General features: G+C 41.3%; 1 long non-coding RNA gene across 1 annotated transcript; it reads left to right on the forward strand.

Annotated features, from left to right (window-relative positions):
• Positions 1-1,151: 1,151 nt before the first annotated feature.
• On the forward strand, positions 1,152-19,689 carry LOC308474788. The gene is made up of 3 exons (XR_013984963.1): positions 1,152-1,218; positions 3,640-3,746; positions 19,615-19,689. It is a non-coding gene; the product is annotated as an uncharacterized lncRNA (long non-coding RNA).
• The last annotated feature ends 1,496 nt before the right edge of the window (positions 19,690-21,185 follow it).

Here is a 21,185-nt window from a genome sequence, read left to right on the forward strand (position 1 = left end):
AGCAGTCGATTCAAGGCACTGCGCCACTCACCCCACGTCGCTCCGGAACCCCGAAATCGGGTTTCCCCGCGAGTAGGGGGGGCGCAAAGGTACCGGCCGAATCCCACGTCCACAGGCTTCTCCCGCCTGTGGTGTTTAATGGGTCTCCGCCTCGCCATGGCGGTTCAGACCCTGTTTTCCACGGAGCGGATTCCTCCCGATCGGAGGAAATCCGCCATTGCCAGAGGCGCCAACCCGGAAGTCAGAATTGATGCTTTTGAATTATGGTGCTGGAGGAGACTTTTGAGAGTCCCATGGACTGCAAGAAGATCAAACCTCTCCATTCTGAAGGAAATCAACCCTGAGTGCTCACTGGAAGGACAGATCCTGAAGCTGAGGCTCCAATACTTGGGCCACCTCATGAGAAGAGAAGACTCCCTGGAAAAGACCCTGATGTTGGGAAAGACGGAGGGCACAAGGAGAAGGGGATGACAGAGGACGAGATGGTTGGACAGTATTCTCGAAGCTACCAGCATGAGTCTGACCAAACTGCAGGAGGCAGTGGAAGACAGGAGTGCCTGGCATGCTCTGGTCCATGGGGTCACAAAGAGCCGGACACGACTAAACAACTAAACAACAACAACATATATGTCTACTCAGATGGGAGCCCCATAGAGTTAACTGAGACATAATCTCAGGTAGCCATATAGAATCAAAGGTTTGTAAAGTTGGAAGGGACCACGAGGGTCATCTAGTCCCACTGCAATGCAGGATCTTTGGCCTAACATATACACAATCAGCCTATATGTTATCTACTATTCAATCAGTAAATGTTATCCGGTGTGGTTAGGGATACACATGCTAAAACCAATAGGTAGGAACCCACAGCAAGCTTTCCCCATATTCAGCAGTGCTGTTACCATTTGCAAAAGGTAAGAAGAGAAACTGGACACTTTATCATCCTGCCCTTGACTTGAAATTGTACAAAGGGAGACTGACTGACGTCCTCCCATGTTGAGCAGATTTTTACATTTTGCATTATTCATTCGAAAAAGTTGCACTCTTATCTATTTTGGCCAGAATAAGCAATCATCTTCTGCCAGCTGGGACTGTGCTGTGTTTATTTTTTTAAAAAAACTGGGACCAGACCAGCTGCTCCCTCGCATTCTTGTTTCATATCTACATGGACAAACATCTTTCTCCTTTGCTCCAATTTTATCCTCACAGCATCTGTGTCAGGTAGGTAAGGCTGAGAGATGGTGGCTAGTTGGAACTGCTTCCCAATAAACTTCATGGCAGAGTTAAGAATATGAACCTGAGTGTCCCTGGTTCTAGCTGAACACTCTAAACAAGCCCTTTCCCCTATTGTGTCTTTCCCTTGGGGGCAGTTGAAACTTATAGTTCTAGTTCACAATTGCCTTCCGACACAAATAGTTGCATCCTTGCATAGGATGCTCACGACTCTCTTCATTTATGGACTGAAGAAATATGTGACATAAAATGGTGTGTTATCTAGGTTGAAGTCCCAAAATAACTTCTTCTGCAGCAGGTTGAGGGAAATGTGGATTTTTTTCTTCAAGAGATACTGATCATAGAGGCTGCTAGGATATTTTCCTTGCTTGAAATGGAAATCAGAAGCTTAACACTGTGGGAGCACCTGTCCCAGCAATGACCCCAAAGTTGTGGTGCTCAGTGCTGCATAACATTGGGCAGACCCCATCCCTTTCAATGGACTTGGGAGTCTCTATGGTCTTCAGGAGCTAATGCAAAATGCTGTTGCCTATTGGGGTTTTGCTCGGTTTACTGATGGTTTTTCTTTTGGCCTTTTTGTGGGGGTTTTTTTTTTTTGGCATTGCTGCTGAGTAGATGGTTTTATATTGCATTTTATGGATTATATTTTAATCCAGTTTGTAAGGAATACTACTTCCAGAAGGCCACAGGCTCCTCATGCCTAGTCTAAAAGGATATTTCCATTCTGCCACCTGAGTGGCTCAGACAAATCTCAGGTGCAGAATATGATGCACAGAGTACCACTAGCCATAAGGGCTAGGTTCTCCCTCCACTGTCAATGTATCTATCTATCTATCTATCTATCTATCTATCTATACCCCACCCATCTGGCTGGGTTTCCCCAGGCATTGTCACAATGACACCAAACCTGGCATTAAGCACCATTACACAACAGATTAATAATAATAATAATAATAATAATAATAATAATATTAATAATAATAATAATAATACTTTTTATCATTTATACCCCACCCATCTAGCCGGGCCTCTCCAGCCACTCTGGACGGCCTCCAACAAAATATTAAAATACAGTAATGCATCAAACATTAAAAGCTTCCCTAAACAGGGCTGCCTTCAGATGTCTTCTAAAAGTCTGGTAGTTGTTGTTCTCTTTGACATCTGGTGGGAGGGCGTTCCACAGGGCAGGTGCCACTACCGAGAAGGCCCTCTGCCTGGTTCCCTGTAACTTGGCTTCTTGCAGAGAGGGAACCGCCAGAAGGCCCTCAGCGCTGGATATCAGTTATTCAGTTATTATGCCTCTGAAAACCAGTTGCTGGGAATCACAGATGCTGTTGCACTTATCTCCAGCTAGCAGGGTGCTGGACTTGGTGGGGCATTGGCAGTGGTGAGTGGTGAATTTTTGGTAGGGAAACAGGGCCAGAGGCACCAGCTGGCAAGGGCGATTGGGGGGAGGGGGGGAAAGGGTGATGTCGTGACGTTGTGACATTGCATGCATGAGAGTCATGCTTCCATTTCTAAGCCGGTCAGAAGCTTCCCAGGCTTGGGAAGGCAGTTCCAGACCTCTGAGAGAATGCTGGGAACTCCCTGCCTCCTTCCCAAAGCCAGTTGGGCTTTGGGAAGATGGCAGAAGGGCTCTTGGACCCCGTTGGAGCATCACACCTCCCTCCCTAAGTCAGGCAGAAGCTGCCCAGGCTTAGGGAAGGAGGCGCCAGGCTTTAATACTTTAATACTCTAATTGTCCCAGAACATTAGGGGACTTGCCTAGTCCCCCTAGTCCACTAACCTCACCTCACTGGCCATTGGTTTAAACCAGCAGGCTCATTTTATGTTCTTATGTGGGGAAAAGGTTCATACCAACAAGTGTCGGGGGGGGGGGAACAGTTTGAAGAAAAATATAATATGCATATGCTGTGGCAATTTGTCACTCAACTTCAGCCTAGTGAGGGAAAACATGAGTCAGGATGATGACACAGACTATTTCCTATCCCTGTCATTTTCACATGTGTTTATTCATATGCTTCTTCCTTCATCTATCCAAATTAATCTGCATTTTTTAAAAAAACTTCACAAACATGCACATTCAGATGTCAGTTTGCATTTTGAGCATATCTTATCTCAATATACACATTTCTGAATGCACTGTGTCCCAAAAGAAGCATTTATAACTAAATGTTACCTCAGAGTTTACATCTATAAACACATTTTCTGTACTTTCCTTTTTTTAAAAAAATGAGCATTGCAAAATCCAGTGGAGAATTAAATGGGCAAGATAACAACATTCTGATCTGCCCACGAGTTTGGGAGCTGTGGATAAAGTATTCTTGTACTTAATTGACAAACTAATCTTACTTAGTTATTTACTAAAAACATTTTATCCCCTGCTGTTTTATCACATTGGCTAAAAAGGATTCAAGTAAGTGGAGGAAGGGAAGAATTTGTTATTCACAGCGGGGAGAGCTGCCATGACAGGTAAAACCCTCCAGCTGCAAAAGAAGCCAAGGAAAACTACCAAGGTAAGGAACTTTCCACATGGGAAGACTAAATATCTATCTATCATCTATCTAAGGGACGCGGGTGGCGCTGTGGGTTAAACCACAGAGCCTAGGACTTGCTGATCAGAAGGTCAGCGGTTCGAATCCCCATGACGGGGTGAGCTCCCACTGCTCGGTCCCTGCTCCTGCCACCTAGCAGTTCGAAAGCACGTCAAAGTGCAAGGAGATAAATAGGTACCACTCCAGCGGGAAGGTAAACAGCGTTTCTGTGTGCTGCTCTGGTTCACCAAAAGCGGCTTAGTCATGCTGGCCACATGACCCGGAAGCTGTACATAAAGCGAGATGAGCGCCACAACCCCAGAGTCGGTCACGACTGAACCTAATGGTCAGGGGTCCCTTTACCTTTACCTATCATCTATCTATCTATCATCTATTTATTATCTATCTATCTATCATCTATCTATCTATCTATCTATCTATCTATCTATCTATCTATCATCTATCTATCATCTATCTATCTATCTATCTATCTATCTATCTATCTATCTATCTATCATCTATCTATCATCTATCATATATCTATCTATCTATCTATCTATCTATCTATCTATCTATCTATCACCTTTCCACTTAGAAACTAGACAGAGCCAGGTGAGCCACTGTCCACACTTTTCGAAACAAAAGTTCCAGTTGGGAAGATCTGCAACTGCATCTCAGAAGCAAGATTCATACAACCAGAGGAAGACAAGTGGATGATTGGGCCACCTTTGGTTTTGTTCTTCTCTTCACTGTGCTCTGACACATTGAACCAAATTTTCATTTGTCAGCTCATCCTACATCTGCATTGTTATGTTCTCTGCCAAATTCACACATTTCTCTTTATGTTAGCTGTCATGGCATGAAGGATCAAAGACCATCAAATGCCAGGTCTCCCACTGAAAGCAGTAAGACACAGGCGCACCTCTTCGACTGCAGTAATGGTAGTTTGCTCAATTTCATCTGTCTCTGAAAGCATTCAGCAGGGGGGATAGCTAAACAGCAGTTCTTTACAGTTGAAATGATTCACAAACTAGAGCAAATTGAATGTTTGCCTCTGGCAGATAACCTCTCTTTGCTTACTGTTCCCAGATTTTATGTGCAGAAGAAAGTGAGGGGAAAAGAAAATATTGAAATCTTAACTGTAGCTATCAGAACATTTCCCTACTTTTTATTTTTTTTGCACATCAGACTCCATTTATTTTGCAGGGAAATTTATATTATACTTTATATACCGTTTGCACAGTGGGTGGTTTTGTTTTCTTTTTGCAGTTTTTGGTCTTTTGTCATTACAGCACCTGCAAAATTGAGTTTCTGCTATAGTATAAGCCACAAAAATTAAGTAGAGCAAAGCTTTACATACATATTCCATGGAGCTGGTATTTTTTTATTTTTTATTTTGCATAATACCTAGGAACATTAAGCTCGTGATATTACAACAGCAGGAATAAGCTCTACTGAGGCTGCATTCCATCTGCCTAAGTCCCTGCAGTTCCCCAGGAGGCCTTCCCTTTTTGCTGGGTAGTTGAGGACATAAGGCAAGTCTCCCTAGGATAGCGAGTGTCATTGCTGCCAGAAGTGGCCCAAAAGGATAATTGCATCTTTAGGTTATAACCGGGGGATGGGGTGGGGTCATCACTTTTGTGTCATTTTGTTGTTGTTTTTCTTGGGTAGGGGCTGTCATATTTTTCTCTAGGCTACGTCCAGAGTGAGACTTCCAGAAGTCTGGAGCAGTAGTTTTGTGCGGGGCTGGATTTAGGTTTGATGAGACCCTAAGCTACTGAAGGTAATGGGGCCCTTTATATGTCCAGCTGTCCTTTGTCAACAACAAATTGCTGTCTTAGGGGTTGTTTCTAAAGGTCTGGAAGGTATTAATCCATTTTGCATTACTTTCTATGGGAAAGCATGCCTTGGTTTTGGAACGCTTTGGTTTTGGAACAGACTTCCGGAACGGATTAAGTTTGAGAACCAAGGTACAGTACCACTGTATATAGAAATGAGCAAACCAGTGATATTTTAGGGAGCAGGATACATCATAGGAGTCAACACAACACAACACAACACACTGTTGCTGTATGTAGGTTTTATTTTTATTTGTTTTTTATCTTATATTTTGGAAATGTACATTCACTTTTTTTCCTTTAATTTTTCTGGGGGCCCCCAAGAGACTGGGGCCCTAAGCTATAGCTTGTTTAGTGTATATGTAAATCCAGCACTGGTTTCATGCCCTGGAGTGTGAAATCTAGCATGAAACTGTGCCCTTCCTGGGTGGGAGACAGTGGAGAATGGCAAGTGTGGTGTTTTTTAAAAAAGAATCTGGGATAAGAGTTGGGGTGTGAGCCACCTCCAAAAATTTTCTTTTTATATCCTTTCCGTTGGCGTTGGGGGGGGGGATTCATCCGCCAAGGGTCCTGGCGGGCGGCTGGGCTCCCCCCTGCACAGGCAGGCAGGTGACACAGCCCTGTTTGGCTCGGGGCTGGGGGAACATTCTGGTGGCATAAGCAGCTTGCCCACCCTGGGTGCCAGCAACCTATGCTGCACCACTGCTCCTAGTTGATATCCCCTGATGTTCACCTTGTTGTAGCTTCCAAGATTTAGGCCAGGGATACTGTGTGTCTAGCCAAGGTCAAATGAGGGATGGGAGTGAGCCTGCCATCCCTGAGATGGTGGGGGGGGGGAGAGAAACAGAGGAGAGCAAAGTTATACAGGGGAGAGAAGGGGGGGGGGTGGTTATATCATAGACCTTGCCCCCTCTGCTTCACAAACAGAGAAACAAAATGGGAAAGAGTGAGCGAACAGAGGGGAGAAAGAAGGAGAAGGAGAGACACAGAGAGGAAAGTGTTGCCCCCCACCCCACCCCACAGCTAGCACCACTCCAAATATATTTGACTTCAGCCCTGTCGACCCCCAGTCCCTGAGAGAGCACCCCCAAAAAAAGAATGCCGATTTTGACATAATGAAGGTTTCCTATTCCTGGAACACACTAACTTCAAGACAAGTCTGTATCAAACCACATCCTTCTTCAGTAACAGAAAAAAGTCACCCCAAACATACAAATAAACAAAAACCCATACAGTGAAGTCCAAAGATTATGGGCCGATCTAAATCCAGACACCAGCAAAAAATAAAAACAAAAATTCATTCAAATAGCTGCTGCTTTTTTTTTATAAATGATATTTATTCCAAATTTAAAGTTACAAAAAAGAAAAAGAAAAACCATACAAAATACAAAGAAAGCTTTAACCGTAACAAAGCGTAGAATGAACAAATAAAAAAGAACAATAAAATAGAATAAAAAAGAAAACTTAACAAAAAAAATATAAAAATACATTAAGTTAAAATAAAACAAAAACAGATTAAACCTTTACTTAACCTTTTTCCCTTTACTTATTTCCATGACCTCCTCTCACCTCCCAATTTTGTATTCTAGTTCAGATCGTATTTCCAGCAAATCCTTCTAACCTTATTTTCATTTACGTATTTTAAAATTAAAATAATGTAATTAAACCTCCTCTATTTCATCAATTTCAACAACTCATTTTTGCTTAGTCCATTATATCATATCTACCAGAACGACCTAATATTCTTTCTCCAACCTCTTTCTAACATTCTTTTATATTGCAGTATTTATGAAGGTATATTTTGAATTTTTTCCAATCTTCTTCCATCGACCCTTCTCCTTGGTCTCGAATTCTGCCGGTCATCTCAGCCAGTTCCATGTAGTCCATCACTTTCATCTGCCATTCTTCTCGGGTAGGCAATTCTTGTGTCTTCCAGTACTTCCCAATGAGTATTCTTGCTGCTGCTGTAGCATACATAAAGAAAGTTCTATCCTCCCTTCGCACCAATTGGCCGACCATGCCCAGAAGAAAGGCCTCTGGTTTCTTCAGAAAGGTATATTTAAATACCTTTTTCAATTCATTATATATCATTTCCCAGAAAGCCTTAATCCTTGGGCATGTCCACCAAAGGTGAAAAAATGTACCTTCAGTCTCTTTACATTTCCAGCATTTACTATCCGGCAAATGATAGATTTTTGCTAGCTTGACTGGGGTTAAGTACCACCTGTAAATCATTTTCATTATATTTTCTCTTAAGGCATTACAAGCCGTAAATTTCAAACCTGTGGTCCATAACTGTTCCCAGTCAGCAAACATAATATTATGTCCAAAATCTTGTGCCCATTTAATCATAACAGATTTAACCGTTTCATCCTGGGTATTCCATTTCAACAGCAAGTTATACATTCTTGACAAATTCTTAGTTTTAGGATCTAACAATTCTGTTTCCAATTTTGATTTTTCCTCCTGGAAACCAATCTTTTTATCTAAATTAAAAGCCTCCCTTATTTGGTAGTAATGAAGCCAGTCTCGAACTTTAGTTTTTAGTTTGTCAAAACTCTGCAGCTTTAGTTTATCTCCATCTTGTTCTAAAATTTCACAATATTTTGGCCAATTTGTCTCCATATTAGTTTTTTTCAGAGCCTTAGCCTCCATTGGTGACAACCATCTTGGTGTTTTACTTTCCAACAAATCCTTGTATCTCACCCAGACATTAAACAATGCTTTCCTGACAATATGGTTCTTAAAGGCCTTATGTGCTTTAACCTTGTCATACCATAAATATGCATGCCATCCAAAAACATTATCAAAACCTTCTAAGTCCAAAGTGTCCGTGTTTTCAAGAAGCAGCCAATCTTTCAGCCAGCAAAATGCGGCTGATTCATAATAAAGTTTAAGGTCTGGCAGGGCAAATCCACCTCTTTCTTTAGCATCAGTTAAAATCTTAAATTTTATTCTTGGCTTCTTGCCCTGCCAGACAAATCTCGAAATATCTCTCTGCCATTTCTTGAAACAGTCCATCTTGTCCAAAATCTGCAATGTTTGAAACAAAAACAATATCCTAGGCAATACATTCATCTTTATCGCAGCAATGCGGCCCAACAATGATAACTTCAATTTTGACCATATTTCCAAATCCTTCTTTACTTCTATCCAACATTTTTCATAATTATCTTTGAATAAATTCATTTTTTTAAAGTAATTTTTATTAAAGTTTTAAACAACAAAGAAATAAAAGAAAAACATACACAATACATATAACAAAAACACAAAGAACAAAAAAACAAAAGCAAAATTCAACAATAAAAATACAAGAAACATAACAATTTAAAAACAATATCTCTGTTTCATTTCCGTTTTTTAGTTGCTTATTTTCTGGACTTCCTCATACCTCCCTCTTTTGTATTCCAATCCAAATTATTTGTCCAGCAGTTTCTTTTCCACTTTTTTAATCCCAATCTTTAATTTAATAAGATATTAAAATATATAGCTTCAACTTCTTTAAACCTAATCCTTGGTCTTAATATCATATACCATTAAAATTTTCCCTCTTAATATCAAATTTCCATTTCTTTAAACATCTTTAATCTTAATCTTTAATCTTAGTCTATCATTAACTTTAACCTGTACAGCTGGAAACCTCTTGTTTTCAGTCCAACATCACTCTAACATTCCTTAATTTTACAGTGTTTCTGAAGGTAGTCCTTGAATTTCTTCCAATCTTCCTCCATCAACTCTTCTCCCTGGTCACGGATTCTACCAGTCATTTCCGCCAATTCCATATAGTCCATAAGTTTCATCTGCCATTCCTCCAGCGTGGGAAGTTCTTGTGTCTTCCAATACTTTGCGATGAGTATTCTTGCTGCTGTTGTTGCATACATAAAGAAAGTTCTATCCTTTTTTAACACCATTTGGCCGACTATGCCCAGGAGAAAGGCCTCTGGTTTCTTAGGGAAGGTATACTTAAATACCTTTCAGCAGCTTTTTGCTGGTTGAAAGAATGGCTACTCCTTGAAAACACTGACATTTTGGACTTGGAAGGTTTTAATAATGTATTTGGATGGCATGCATATCTATGGTATGATAAGGTCAAAGCACATAAAGCATTTAGAAACCACATTGTCAGGAAAGCGCTATTTAATGTTTGGTTAAGATATAAGGATTTGTTAGAAAACAAAACCCCAAGGTGGCTGTCACCAATGGAAGCGAAAGCCTTGAAAAAGGTCAATATGGAGGTCAAATGGCCGAAATATTGGGAAATTTTGGAACAAGACGGAGATAGATTGAAATTGCAGAGTTTTGAAAAACTAAAAAACAAAGTGTGAGACTGGCTTCATTATTATCAGATAATGGAGGTATTTAAATTGGACAGGAAAATTGGCTTCCAGGTGGAAAGATCCAAATTAGAAACAGAATTGTTAGAACCCAAGACTAAGAATTTGTCAAGAATGTATAACTTGCTGCTGAAATGGAATACTCAGGATGAAACGGTAAAATCGGCTATGATTAAATGGGCACAGGACGTTGGACATAACATTATATTTGCTGACTGGGAACAGTTATGGACCACAGGTATGAAATTTACGGCATGTAATGCCTTAAGAGAGAATATTATGAAAATGATATACAGGTGGTACATAACCCCAGTCAAGCTTGCGAAAATCTATCACTTGCCCGATAAATTCACATTTTTAGCAGTCATATGAACCCCTAGATATTTCACTTTCTTAACCAATGTTAATCCTGTCTCCTTCTGAAACCTCTCTTTCTCAATCTCTGTAAGATTTTTCTCTAACACCTTAGTTTTCATCTTACTCAATTTAAAACCTGCTACTTGACCAAATTCTTGGATTAATTGCAATACTCTTTTTGTACAGGATTCTGGCTCCTGTAGTGTCAAAACCAAATCATCAGCAAAAGCTTTCAATTTATACTGTTTAGCTCCGAGTTGTATACCTTTAACCAATTGGTCTTTCCTGATCATGTTAAGCAAAACCTCCAGGACCGATATAAAAAGCAATGGGGAGATTGGGCAACCCTGTCTTGTTCCTTTCTCTATCTTAAACTCTTCTGTAACTACATTATTTACAATCAACTTAGCTTTTTGTTCCGAGTAAATTGCACCTATACCATTTTCAAAACTTTGGCCTACCCCCATCCCCTGTAAATTTTTCTTCATAAAACTCCAAGAAATATTATCAAAGGCTTTCTCCGCATCCACAAATATTAGAACTGCTTTGGTATTAATATTAACTTGTAGTTTTTCTAAAATGTTAATAATATTCCTCGTATTATCTGACAAATGCCTCCCCGGGAGAAAGCCCGCTTGGTCCTTATGGATTTCTTTCACCAATACATTTTTTAATCTTTTAGCCATAATTTCTGCAAAAAATTTATAATCCACGTTAAGTAGGGATATGGGACGGTAGTTCTTAAACTGTGTCTTTTCCACTTCTGTTTTCGGTATAAGTGTAATATAAGCTTCTTTCCACGACTCGGGTGCTTTCCCCCCGCCTAATATTTCATTGCAAACTTCTTTCAAAGGCTGCATTAACCATTCTTTCAAAGATTTGTAATACTTTGCAGTCAAACCATCTGGCCCTGGAGATTTGCCCAGTTTCATGTCCTGAATGGCTCCTTCCACCTCTTGATCAGATATTGTAGAGTTTAGTATCGATTTACTCTCTTGAGAAATTTTTTGTAATCCATTTGTTCTCAAAAACCGATCAATGTCTATTTCTTTCTGAGTCTCCTGCGTATATAACTGTTTAAAGTACTTCTGAAAACACTTTCTAATATCCACAGGGTTCTGTATAGTCTTTCCTTCTACTACCAAGTTCGTAATAGTATTAAGCTTTTGTCTTTTTTTCATTTGCCATGCCAATAATTTCCCACACTTATTTGCCGATTCAAATGTCCTTTGTCTCATCTGTTTAATCTTCCATTCTATTTCCTGATTCGTCAGTTTCATATATTGTACTTGATGTAACTTTATCTCTTTTAGAATCTCCTGTGAGTTCGGTTTTGCCCTCAGTCTCTTTTCTCCATCCTTTATTTTCTCCAAGATTTTTTCCCTCTTCTCATTTTGAGCTCTTTTCCTGATTGCATTTTGTTGTATCAAGAACCCTCTCATCACTGCTTTGCTTGCATCCCAAATCACTCTTTTCTCGGTCGTAGTATTCATATTTATCTCAAAATAGTCTTTCAAATTTTTCTGGGCCTTTTTGATAATTTCCTCATTGCTAAGCGAGGAGTCATTCATCCTCCATCTAAAAGCTCCAATTGGCGTTAATGCCATTTCCATCTTTACTGGGTTGTGATCAGAGCAAATTTTAGGACAAATTACCGCTTTTTTTATCTTCGGGGCCAGTCCCCTAGTTATCCAAATTTGGTCTATTCTTGTCCATGTCATTTTTGCTTCCGAGAAGAAGGTTCCTTCTCTTTCCAAGGGGTTCTTTGTTCTCCAAATATCAACAAGATCCATATTGTCAGTCATTTCAAAGAAAGTCTTTGGTAGTCTGCCGTCTTTCGTCACCATTTGTTTTTGGGCTTTATCCATATTCGTGGACACTACTCCATTCATATCTCCCATCAAAATTATATTGTAGTCCAGATAATCCAATAGGATTTCATGCAATTTTTTGAAAAATTCTGATTTTCCCTCGTTTGGCGCATAAATACCTAATGTCAAAAACTTCTGGCCGTGAAGTTGAATTTCAATTGCAATATATCTTCCTTGGTCATCTTTGAATAAAAATTTTGGTGACAGGCTTTCCTTTGCATAGAGTACTACTCCTCTTTTTTTCACATTGTCTGATGAAATAAATTCTTCTCCTAGTCTTTTATTGATCAAAATTTTCCGATGTAGCCTTGTCACATGCGTTTCTTGTAAACAAATCAAGTCCAAATGTTCTTTTTTTAATGTATGAAATACTCTCCCCCTTTTTTCCCGGGAGTTCAAACCATTAATGTTCCAACTTAATACTTGCAGTGTCATTTTGTGCTTACTCTCCTTCTCCCCCAACTGCCCCCAAAAGTTTATCTATGTCTGTCGATGGCGTTGGTTTCGCTTTTTTTTGTAAACTCTTATCCGGTACGGCAGGCTCTTTTCCCAGTCCTTTCTGTAGATCTTCTTCGTATGTGCTCAGGAACTTATTTTTTTCCTCCACTGATCTTATCTTTGTCTTTCTTCCTTTAAAACTAAAAGATAGGCCTTGAGGGAATTCCCACCTGAAAAGGATCTTGCTTTTTCTCAACAGGGCCACCAAGTCTCCAAAGTCTTGTCTTAAATCCAAAAGATGGTTTCGGTATGTCTTTGAAAATTTCCACTTTTGATTGCAGAATTGTCAAAGGTTTCTCGTAGTGCAAACCTAAAATTTTATCCCTCTCTTCTTTAGATCGGAGGGTAATCAAACAATCCCTTATTTTGATCTTTTTCCCTCCTTTTCCCAATCTGAAGGCCCTCACAATCTTGAAATCTTCTTGTTTCAAATCCGATTTCCAAAATTCCGCAAATTCTTGTGTCAGAAAATCTATCAAGGTGCCCGTCTCCAACTCAGGAACGGCTCTAATTCTTAGATTGGTTTGTTTCTCTCTGAGTTCAATCATAGACAGCGTCAACTTATGATCTGCAATCTCTTTCTGTAGGCCAGGTACCTTCTCAGTTTCCAGCTGCCCTACTTTGAATTCCACAGCAGCAGTTTTTTCCTGTGTAGACTTCGACTCCTGCAATAGTCTCTGAATGGATTCTGTGTTGCTGTTTACCTTTTTCCCCAAGTTATCTAATGTTTCTGTATTTAAATCAATTTTTTTATTTGCAGTATCCACTTTCTTATTCGTTTCTTCAACCTTTTTATTCGTCTCATCAACCTTTGTACTAAGTTGTAATAAAGTTTCATTAATCCTGGCCAGAGCACTGGCTAGAACTTCTTCTGCCATTCCACTGGACTTAGCTTGTGTTGCTGTCATAGGCAAACCAGCAGATGATTGCCTTCGATGCCCCCAGGCTTTCCCAGACCTCAAAACTGACGCGTCTAATTTCTCTCTGCCATCTGCCATAACAATGTGAGAGTCAAGGCCGTTCTCAGATATGCTGTTCCTGTTTACCAGTGGAAAATTCCCTTGTTGCAATTTCAGAAAGTCCCCCTAGGTGGACACTGTTACCACCATCCAAAGCAGTCACTTTCCCTTTTGAAGTAGCAAGAAAGGAAAAAACAAAAACAAAGTGTAGACAAAGAGGAGGAAACAGTTCCAAAATGTAGCCTTCCAATTATTTTTCCAGCGAAGCTGGCCACAATATATCCACCTTACTGTCTGCAGTTCTCTTTGACAGCTTTTGACAGCTGAGACGTCTCACTGGCAGATTGCTCTTTAAACAACTTTACGCAGTCCAAAAAACAAGCCCCTTCCTTCCCTATTTTCAGAAGGGTAGATTCAAAAAGAGTTCTCAGGTCGGAAAACAGCTCTTTTCAAGTCAAATTTCAACGTTTTAGCTCAAAGTCTCTATGCTTTACACTATTTACAAGACGGGAAGCGGACTTCCTGTATTCACCTCCCGCCGCGGTAGCCAATTCAGTCCTTATTTTTGTTCCAATTGAAAGTCTTTTCCATTTAAAGATTTAGTCCAATTCGTAATCTTTTAAGTCCAATTCCACCTACTCACGGTTAGTCTTTTAATCCGAATGTTCCAGGAAGAAATCAGCGCTCTCCAGCAACGGCAACACGGCTTCGCTCCGCGAAAGCAGCAGTCAACTCACAGCACCGCGCCTCACCCCCGTTCCGCTCTGAAGCCTCAAAAGCAAGGCTTCCTCGCGAGTTGGGGGGGCGCTGAAGGGTGCCCGCCGAGTCTCCACGTTCACAGGCTTCAGTGCCTGTGATTTCTAGGGGTCCCCGCTTCGCCACAGCGCTCAGGGCCCTATTTTCGCGGATCCGATTCCCTCTGACCGAAGGGAATCCTCCGTTCGCTAATGGCGCTGACCGGAAGTCCATTCAAATAGCTGCTGCTTTGACCCATTGCCATGGATGCGTTTGTATGAATCTGTGTGCACATTCTGTAATTTGGAGGTGTGGTAGAATTTCAGGTCAGGGTACAACAGAGGTATCAGAAGACCCCTCTAAAAAGCAGCTTGTACATATGCTGTTTACTCTAAGGTAGGCCCCACTGTTATGTATGTCATGGCAAAAGGATGCTTAGGACTGCAGCCCCCTTGGGACTTTTAGGCTTCAATTCTTCAGACACTTACCTAGGAGCAAGCCCTGCTAAATTACTTCTGAGTAGACATGCATACAGCTGTTTGGATAATTTATTCCCCGCCCACCTTTTTCCCAGTAACCCTCATATCCATTGTGCTTTCCTGTTTTAACGGGCACTGTGCTGCGTTTAATTATAGGCTATGTGAGGCTTGGTTCATATCTCCTCTCGCCCCCTGCTGCGCTCGCCTCCCTTGTCCCAGATATCTCCACACACATGTTGTTTACACTCGCTGCTTATGCAGCAGTCACATAGCAGCAATTGATTAGGAGTCAATCAATATCACAGCAATTGGCAGGGACCTACAGAGTGCTAGAGCATTGATTCACCTGCCACTAGAATTCACACAGCTGGCTTCCTTTTAGCCTGCTCTTTCCAATGAAGCAAGGCAGAGAGAAAATGGAAACTATTTATTTGTCTGTTTTTTTCCTCGTTCTTTCTTTTCTTAAAAAAACAGCTTCCTCAGGAGAAGTCATTGAAAATTTGTGTGTTAGGGGCTGCAGTGGTCAAAGTATGCAGCATTATGACTGCTATAGGTCAGCAATCAAATCGTGTATTTAAAGCATCACATTTAGGTTCTGGTTAGGGTGCAAATAGCTTCTCAAAATCCTAGTTATGGACAGAGAAACTGAAAGGGTATTTTCAATGAATTTCTCCAGGGAAGAGGATAAATTCTCCAACATTTTCTCAGGGATCTCACTTCCATTTAGCAGTGGCAATAGCACAGCTTTTTTCCTTTTCCCTAAGGTGCTGCTCTGTTTTGTTTGCATCCTCCACAATAAGGTAAAGGTAAAAGACTCCTGGATGGTTACATCCAGTCAAAGGCAACTATGGGGTGCGGCACTCATTTTGCTTCAGGCCAGGGGAGCCAGCGTTTTCCACAGACAGCTTTCCGGGTCATGTGGCCAGCATGACTAAACCGCTTCTGGCACAACGGAACACCGTGACAAGTGCCAGAGTGCACAGAAACGCTGTTTACCTTCGTGCCACAGCGGTACCTATTTATCTACTTGCACTGGTGTGCTTTCGAATTGCTGGGTTGGCAGAAGCTAGGACAGGGGAATGGGAGCTCACCACCGTTGAGCGGATTCGAACTATCAACCTTTCGATTGGCAAGCCCAAGAGGCTCAGTGGTTTAGACCACAGCGCCACCTGATCCCTACATCCTCCCCATTACTCTGGGCCTGGCATCATTGTGGACCATGGTGGGTGGGTGGAGGACAAAGCACCACACACAAACACGATAGCAAATATATGAAGTATTTCTATTGATGGGATTGAGGGGGAAGGGAAATGTGTTTTCTCAGAAAAATTGCCTCCTGCTCAGCACCAATAAGATCTGTCCCTGTCTTCCCGCCCCCAATACTTTGTCATATAGTTAAACTGTGGAAATGGCTCCCACCAGCTTGGACGGCTTTAAAGGAGTTTGAGTCCAAATCAGGAAAGACATCAATGGCTACTGGCCATGATGACTATGCTCTTCGTCTACCGCTGAATACCAGTTCCTGGAAATTGCAAGTGGGCAGAATAATATTGTACTCCAGTCCTGCTTGCAGGCTTCATATAGACATCTGGTTGGCTACTTTGAGAACAGAATGATGAACTAGAGCAAGCATAGGCAAACTCGGCCCTCCAGATTTTTGGGACTACAACTCCCATCATCCCTAACTAACTGGACCAGTGGTCAGGGATGATGGGAGTTGTAGTCCCAAAACATTGGGAGGGCCGAGTTTGCCAATGCCTGTAACTAGAGGAGCCATTGGCCTGATTTAGCAAGCTCTTCTTAGGTCCTTATGTGTTTCTATAGCCATCAAAGCATGCACTTTGTACCAATGAGCACACTTGCTGCTGATTTTCTCACTTTTTATTTTTTATGCTGCTGCTGTTACAAACATCTGCATTTCATTATGTAATTTGTTATTACGATACTATTTCCATAATTGTTTTTATTTTTATGTTGTACAGATATTTGATTTTGTAGCGATTTTTGTGTTTCATGCTGTAAATTCCACGAAGAGCTCAAAAGTTCATGACTTTCCTCTTTTATGTCTCAGACAAATCCAAACAATTCTTTCTTACCCCCTCTTTCAGCACCCACAAACAACTATCCTGTTTTCTTAATTTATTTCCCATGCTCAGCTCGGCGATTGTCTGCATTCCTCATTCTAAGCCTCTCTCTCTCTCTCTCTCTCTCTCTCTCTCTCTCTCTCTCTCTTGCCTTCCATTTAACTCCCTACAATTATCTTTTTGTTTTAATTGCTCTGTCCAAAACTGAATGTGGGTTTCTCAATAAGGTCAAACTATTGTCAGGATTAATGGAATAATTACCTCATTTGTTTTACACAGGAGGCAGCTGCTAGGACAGCTCAATAAAACATTAGTCAGTTTTGCAACCGCTTCACATTGTCAATTCATATTTACTTGATCATCCATTACAACTCCAAGATCTTCCCTCAGGTACCTTGCCTAGTGACTGTTCCTCTATTCTCCATTTGATTATCCTTTCCAATTTAGGTTTGCCATTAGTGAACTTTTCATTGATTTTCTTTTTTGAGGGGGCAGACACCTCCACTGCTGCAAGGCTACACTTAATTCTGCCATGCCCCAACCTAGTTTATACTCAGTTTATTTAAAGAGCTGTGCCAAAAATGTGAAAACAACAACAACAAACAAACAAACGTTTTGTAGCACACTGTTTTGGGAGCTGGTAATTCACATTGAAATGCAAACTGAATCGGATCTTTCCCACATCCCTATATGTTAATAGGTATCTGCGTCCCAGTCAATTTGAGGTTTTGCAGGCATGCAACAGCACCTTGAATCTGGCCCAGAACTGAATAGGTAGCCATTAACACTCTTAGAAAAAGGAGGTGTCGTATGAGCAAAGCAAGCCATGACAGTTAAAATTCTGGCAGTTTTGTTCCATATTAACTGAAGCATTCAGACCACCTTTAAAGTGCAGTCCCAGTCAGGGCTGGTTCAGCTGAGGGTCAGCACAGGGACTCAGAGACGAGCAGTAAAGTTGATTATTTATTCAAAGAGACAAACAACAGAGAACTCCACGGGCAGGACTAGCCTGAAGAAGCAGTTGCCAGGACCGAGGATCTGAGCTCAGGACCTAAGGCTCCTCCACAGCAAACTCCTTCAAGGAGCGTCTCTCTGTGCCTTTTGCTCTGCTACATGTAACACCCTCCTCCTTCTTGGGGGCAGAGTAGGAGGGGAGAGGAAGACAGTGGAACTGGCGGGTTTCTGTGGATCTGTCACAGCCTCAGTTCTTCCTCCTCAGCCGCTTCTTTCTCACTTAGACCTGTTGCTTGCTCAGCCTCCAATCCGTCTGCCCCTCCGCCTTCCCCTGAGCTGTCTTCTGTATCCTACCACCAGTCTCCTGGCTCGGAGCCTTCCTCCTCTGATGCTTCTTTGGTGGTTCCCCGGCTGTAGCCTCCCACCATTTATCCTCATCTAGGCAGCTCCTGACTGTCCCATATATAACACATTGCAGGAACATAGATCACTGCCGTGGCCAAACTATCTTTGTTGAGAAGTGACCGCAGCTGGAGAACTAGCTGTAGCTGGTAAAAGGCACTTGCTTTCACAAATGCTGGGTAGTCTCTTCTAGTGACTGGTTATAGGAGTACCCCCAGGCTGTGATTTGTGGAGAGTGTAGACCCCTCCCCCTCAAGCAGGTTCAGCACCATCTCCCTCTACATAAGGACCAACTACTCATAGCACTTCCATCTTGGCAGCATTCAGATTCCTTGTATTGGACCTTCCCCAGTCCATTACCAATTCCAGGCACTCTCATAGCATCACCTGATTTAGAAGACCAGGAGAAATAGAGCCAAGCGTCCTCAGCATACTGATGGCACTTAACTCAAAAACTCTGGATGATGCCTTACAGCAGTTTCATATAGTTTTAAAAGCAAAGTGGAAATTTTAAGACAGGCCTTAAAGTGGACATAGTAGTTTTTGTGGGTTTTTTTTTTTTTTTTTTTTTGCTCTTTAGAAACTTTACATACTTTCCAATTAAAGACCATTTTTTTATTATTATTCATGCTACTTAAGCAAATGTCTGTGATTAAATATAGTTAGACACTGTGAAGTGACTTCAAATTTTCCTGCCATCTGACCTCTCATTTTCCCCCCTTGTGCCCTGAAGCACAGAGCATCCATTTGCTGTTTTCATTTCAAGCAGAGACTGAAGGAAAGTACTTATTTAATGCTGAAGCTTTCTTTAACACTTCCTTTCTCTTCCTTTCTCCTTCCCAACCAGGAAGCATCTCCCCCTTCAACCTTTTCATCCACTGATAATAGCTTCTCATTTGGTGTCTTTTCTTCTTTTCTACTTCCTTCGTATCTCAAGCATCCTTTTATCCTAATCATCTGTAATTTTCACTATTATTTCTATTGTGATAAATGGCTTTGAATAAAACCATTTTTATTATCAAATAACTTTTTTAAAAAAATATGCTGTTGAATAATGAAATCCCAGATTGGCATACTTCTGTCCAAGTGGCTCTGTAAAAGCAAAAGTATAGCAATTAACAGTGAAATCCTAAACATGCCTACTCAGAAGTAAGTCACATTGTGAAAGGCTATTGGATTGCAGGCTAGACAATTGAATTGTGGCTTGCTACTGAATATTCATTTTTTTCCTTTAAAGAAGGCTTTGAAAGAGTGTGATCCAATAATTTTATGAAATACTAATTGTAGAAATGGTTTTATAGTTTTATAGGTTTTTTTTAATTATTATTATTGTACACAGCTTGGTAGCTTCTGGCTATGAAGAGGTAAATAAATCGGAAGATCAAACACCACCAATAGCAATAATAGAGTAAGTCTACCCCCAGTATATTTACTTGGAAGTAAGTACCAATGTCTTAGATAATATTACATTGCAGTCTCCATGCAGACAATAGTTTGCTACAAACCAAATCCGTATGCAAAATCTTTGCAAATCATACAGCAGCTCATGCTCTGCTGGAATTCAGTCTTCTTGAGCCAATGCGGTGTCTTGGCACACATTACACTGCGTAAAGTATCCGATGGGGGGGGGGAATTAACCTTGATGAGTTGCTGTTTACAGAATGAGGAATCTTCTCTGTAAAGGTTCCAGTATCGCTCATGTTCAAACCCTGATTATTAATACACACCAAAGAGCTTCTGGATGGTTTCTAGCAGTAGTTGCTGCCAACAATCAGTCCTGGATAGACAGTAATAAAGACGGATTACTTTGGAGTACATGACTGCATGGGGCCGGCGTCTCCCGGTTTCCATAATGGATTGCTCTGCTATTTACAAATGAATATTCACTGCACAATAGCATCTTTTACGTTGGCCGCAGGGAAATGTTTCGTGGTTTTATAAAGCAGGCATCTCCTGAGCTAATCGGCTTCGATGAGTTTTGCAGGCCCACAAGACCACCAGATGACTCTTGTTCATTCGTAACACTTTTTGCACATCAAAAGAAGAAGTGTGTCTTCTGCCATTCTCTCTCTTATCCAAGGCGGTTTATGAAAAGATAATAATGGGTGAGCTCTGCCAAACTCAAATTGGATTGTTCTGTGGATACGCAAAGCAATTTCTCTCAAATTTGGGTTACCTGGGAATTGGAAGGTGAGTTGCGGGAGGAGCAGACCACTTCCACTTTTGCAATGGAACTCCCCTCCTTTTCTCCCCAATGGACCCCCCAAATATTCCTTTGAGGCTTTGGGGAACACCAAAGAGCAAATTTGGTGGGAGTGCAGGGGCAAGTTCCATTGCACAAGCAGTTGTCATACAAGGAGGAGAGAGACTTCCTCAGCTGCTTCCTTAGCATAACCCAGAGGAAGATCATAAAGAGAGGTTCTGTATGGTCTCTTGACAGCAGCATTTGGATGGGCACGAAAACTGTTAATAGGGACATCCTTGCTGGTTTTGGTTCTGCTCAAAGTGCTTCAATAGCCCATACACTGGAAGGCAATGGTTGGAACTAACTGCAGGGAGGTCATAGGTGGGAGATACAGCAACTACAGCAATGATGAAGAAAGGACCTTAACTTGTATAATATATTTGGCTGTAGATAAATTACTCACCCATGCCCTTATTTAAGGATTCTGGGTCATTCTGGCATTGCCTTGCATACCCCATAGACCCTGAGTTCTGTTACACACATAATTTTGTTTCCCAATGGTCGCATCAGGGTTTGGCCTCGCTGTTAGGCAGAGTAAGGTGGGTTCCTCAGGTAACTGAAGTGGGGCCGTGGAGGGGGCAGCCATGGCAGCCCCCCACTGAATGGTTCTTTTTGAGTCCCACAGTTGTTTCCCTCTGCTGGATGAGGGAGTATATAAAGTATTT

The sequence above is a fragment of the Podarcis pityusensis genome (assembly GCF_964106645.2).
Source record: "Podarcis pityusensis genome assembly, chromosome: 3".
In the NCBI taxonomy this organism is placed as follows: domain Eukaryota; kingdom Metazoa; phylum Chordata; class Lepidosauria; order Squamata; family Lacertidae; genus Podarcis; species Podarcis pityusensis.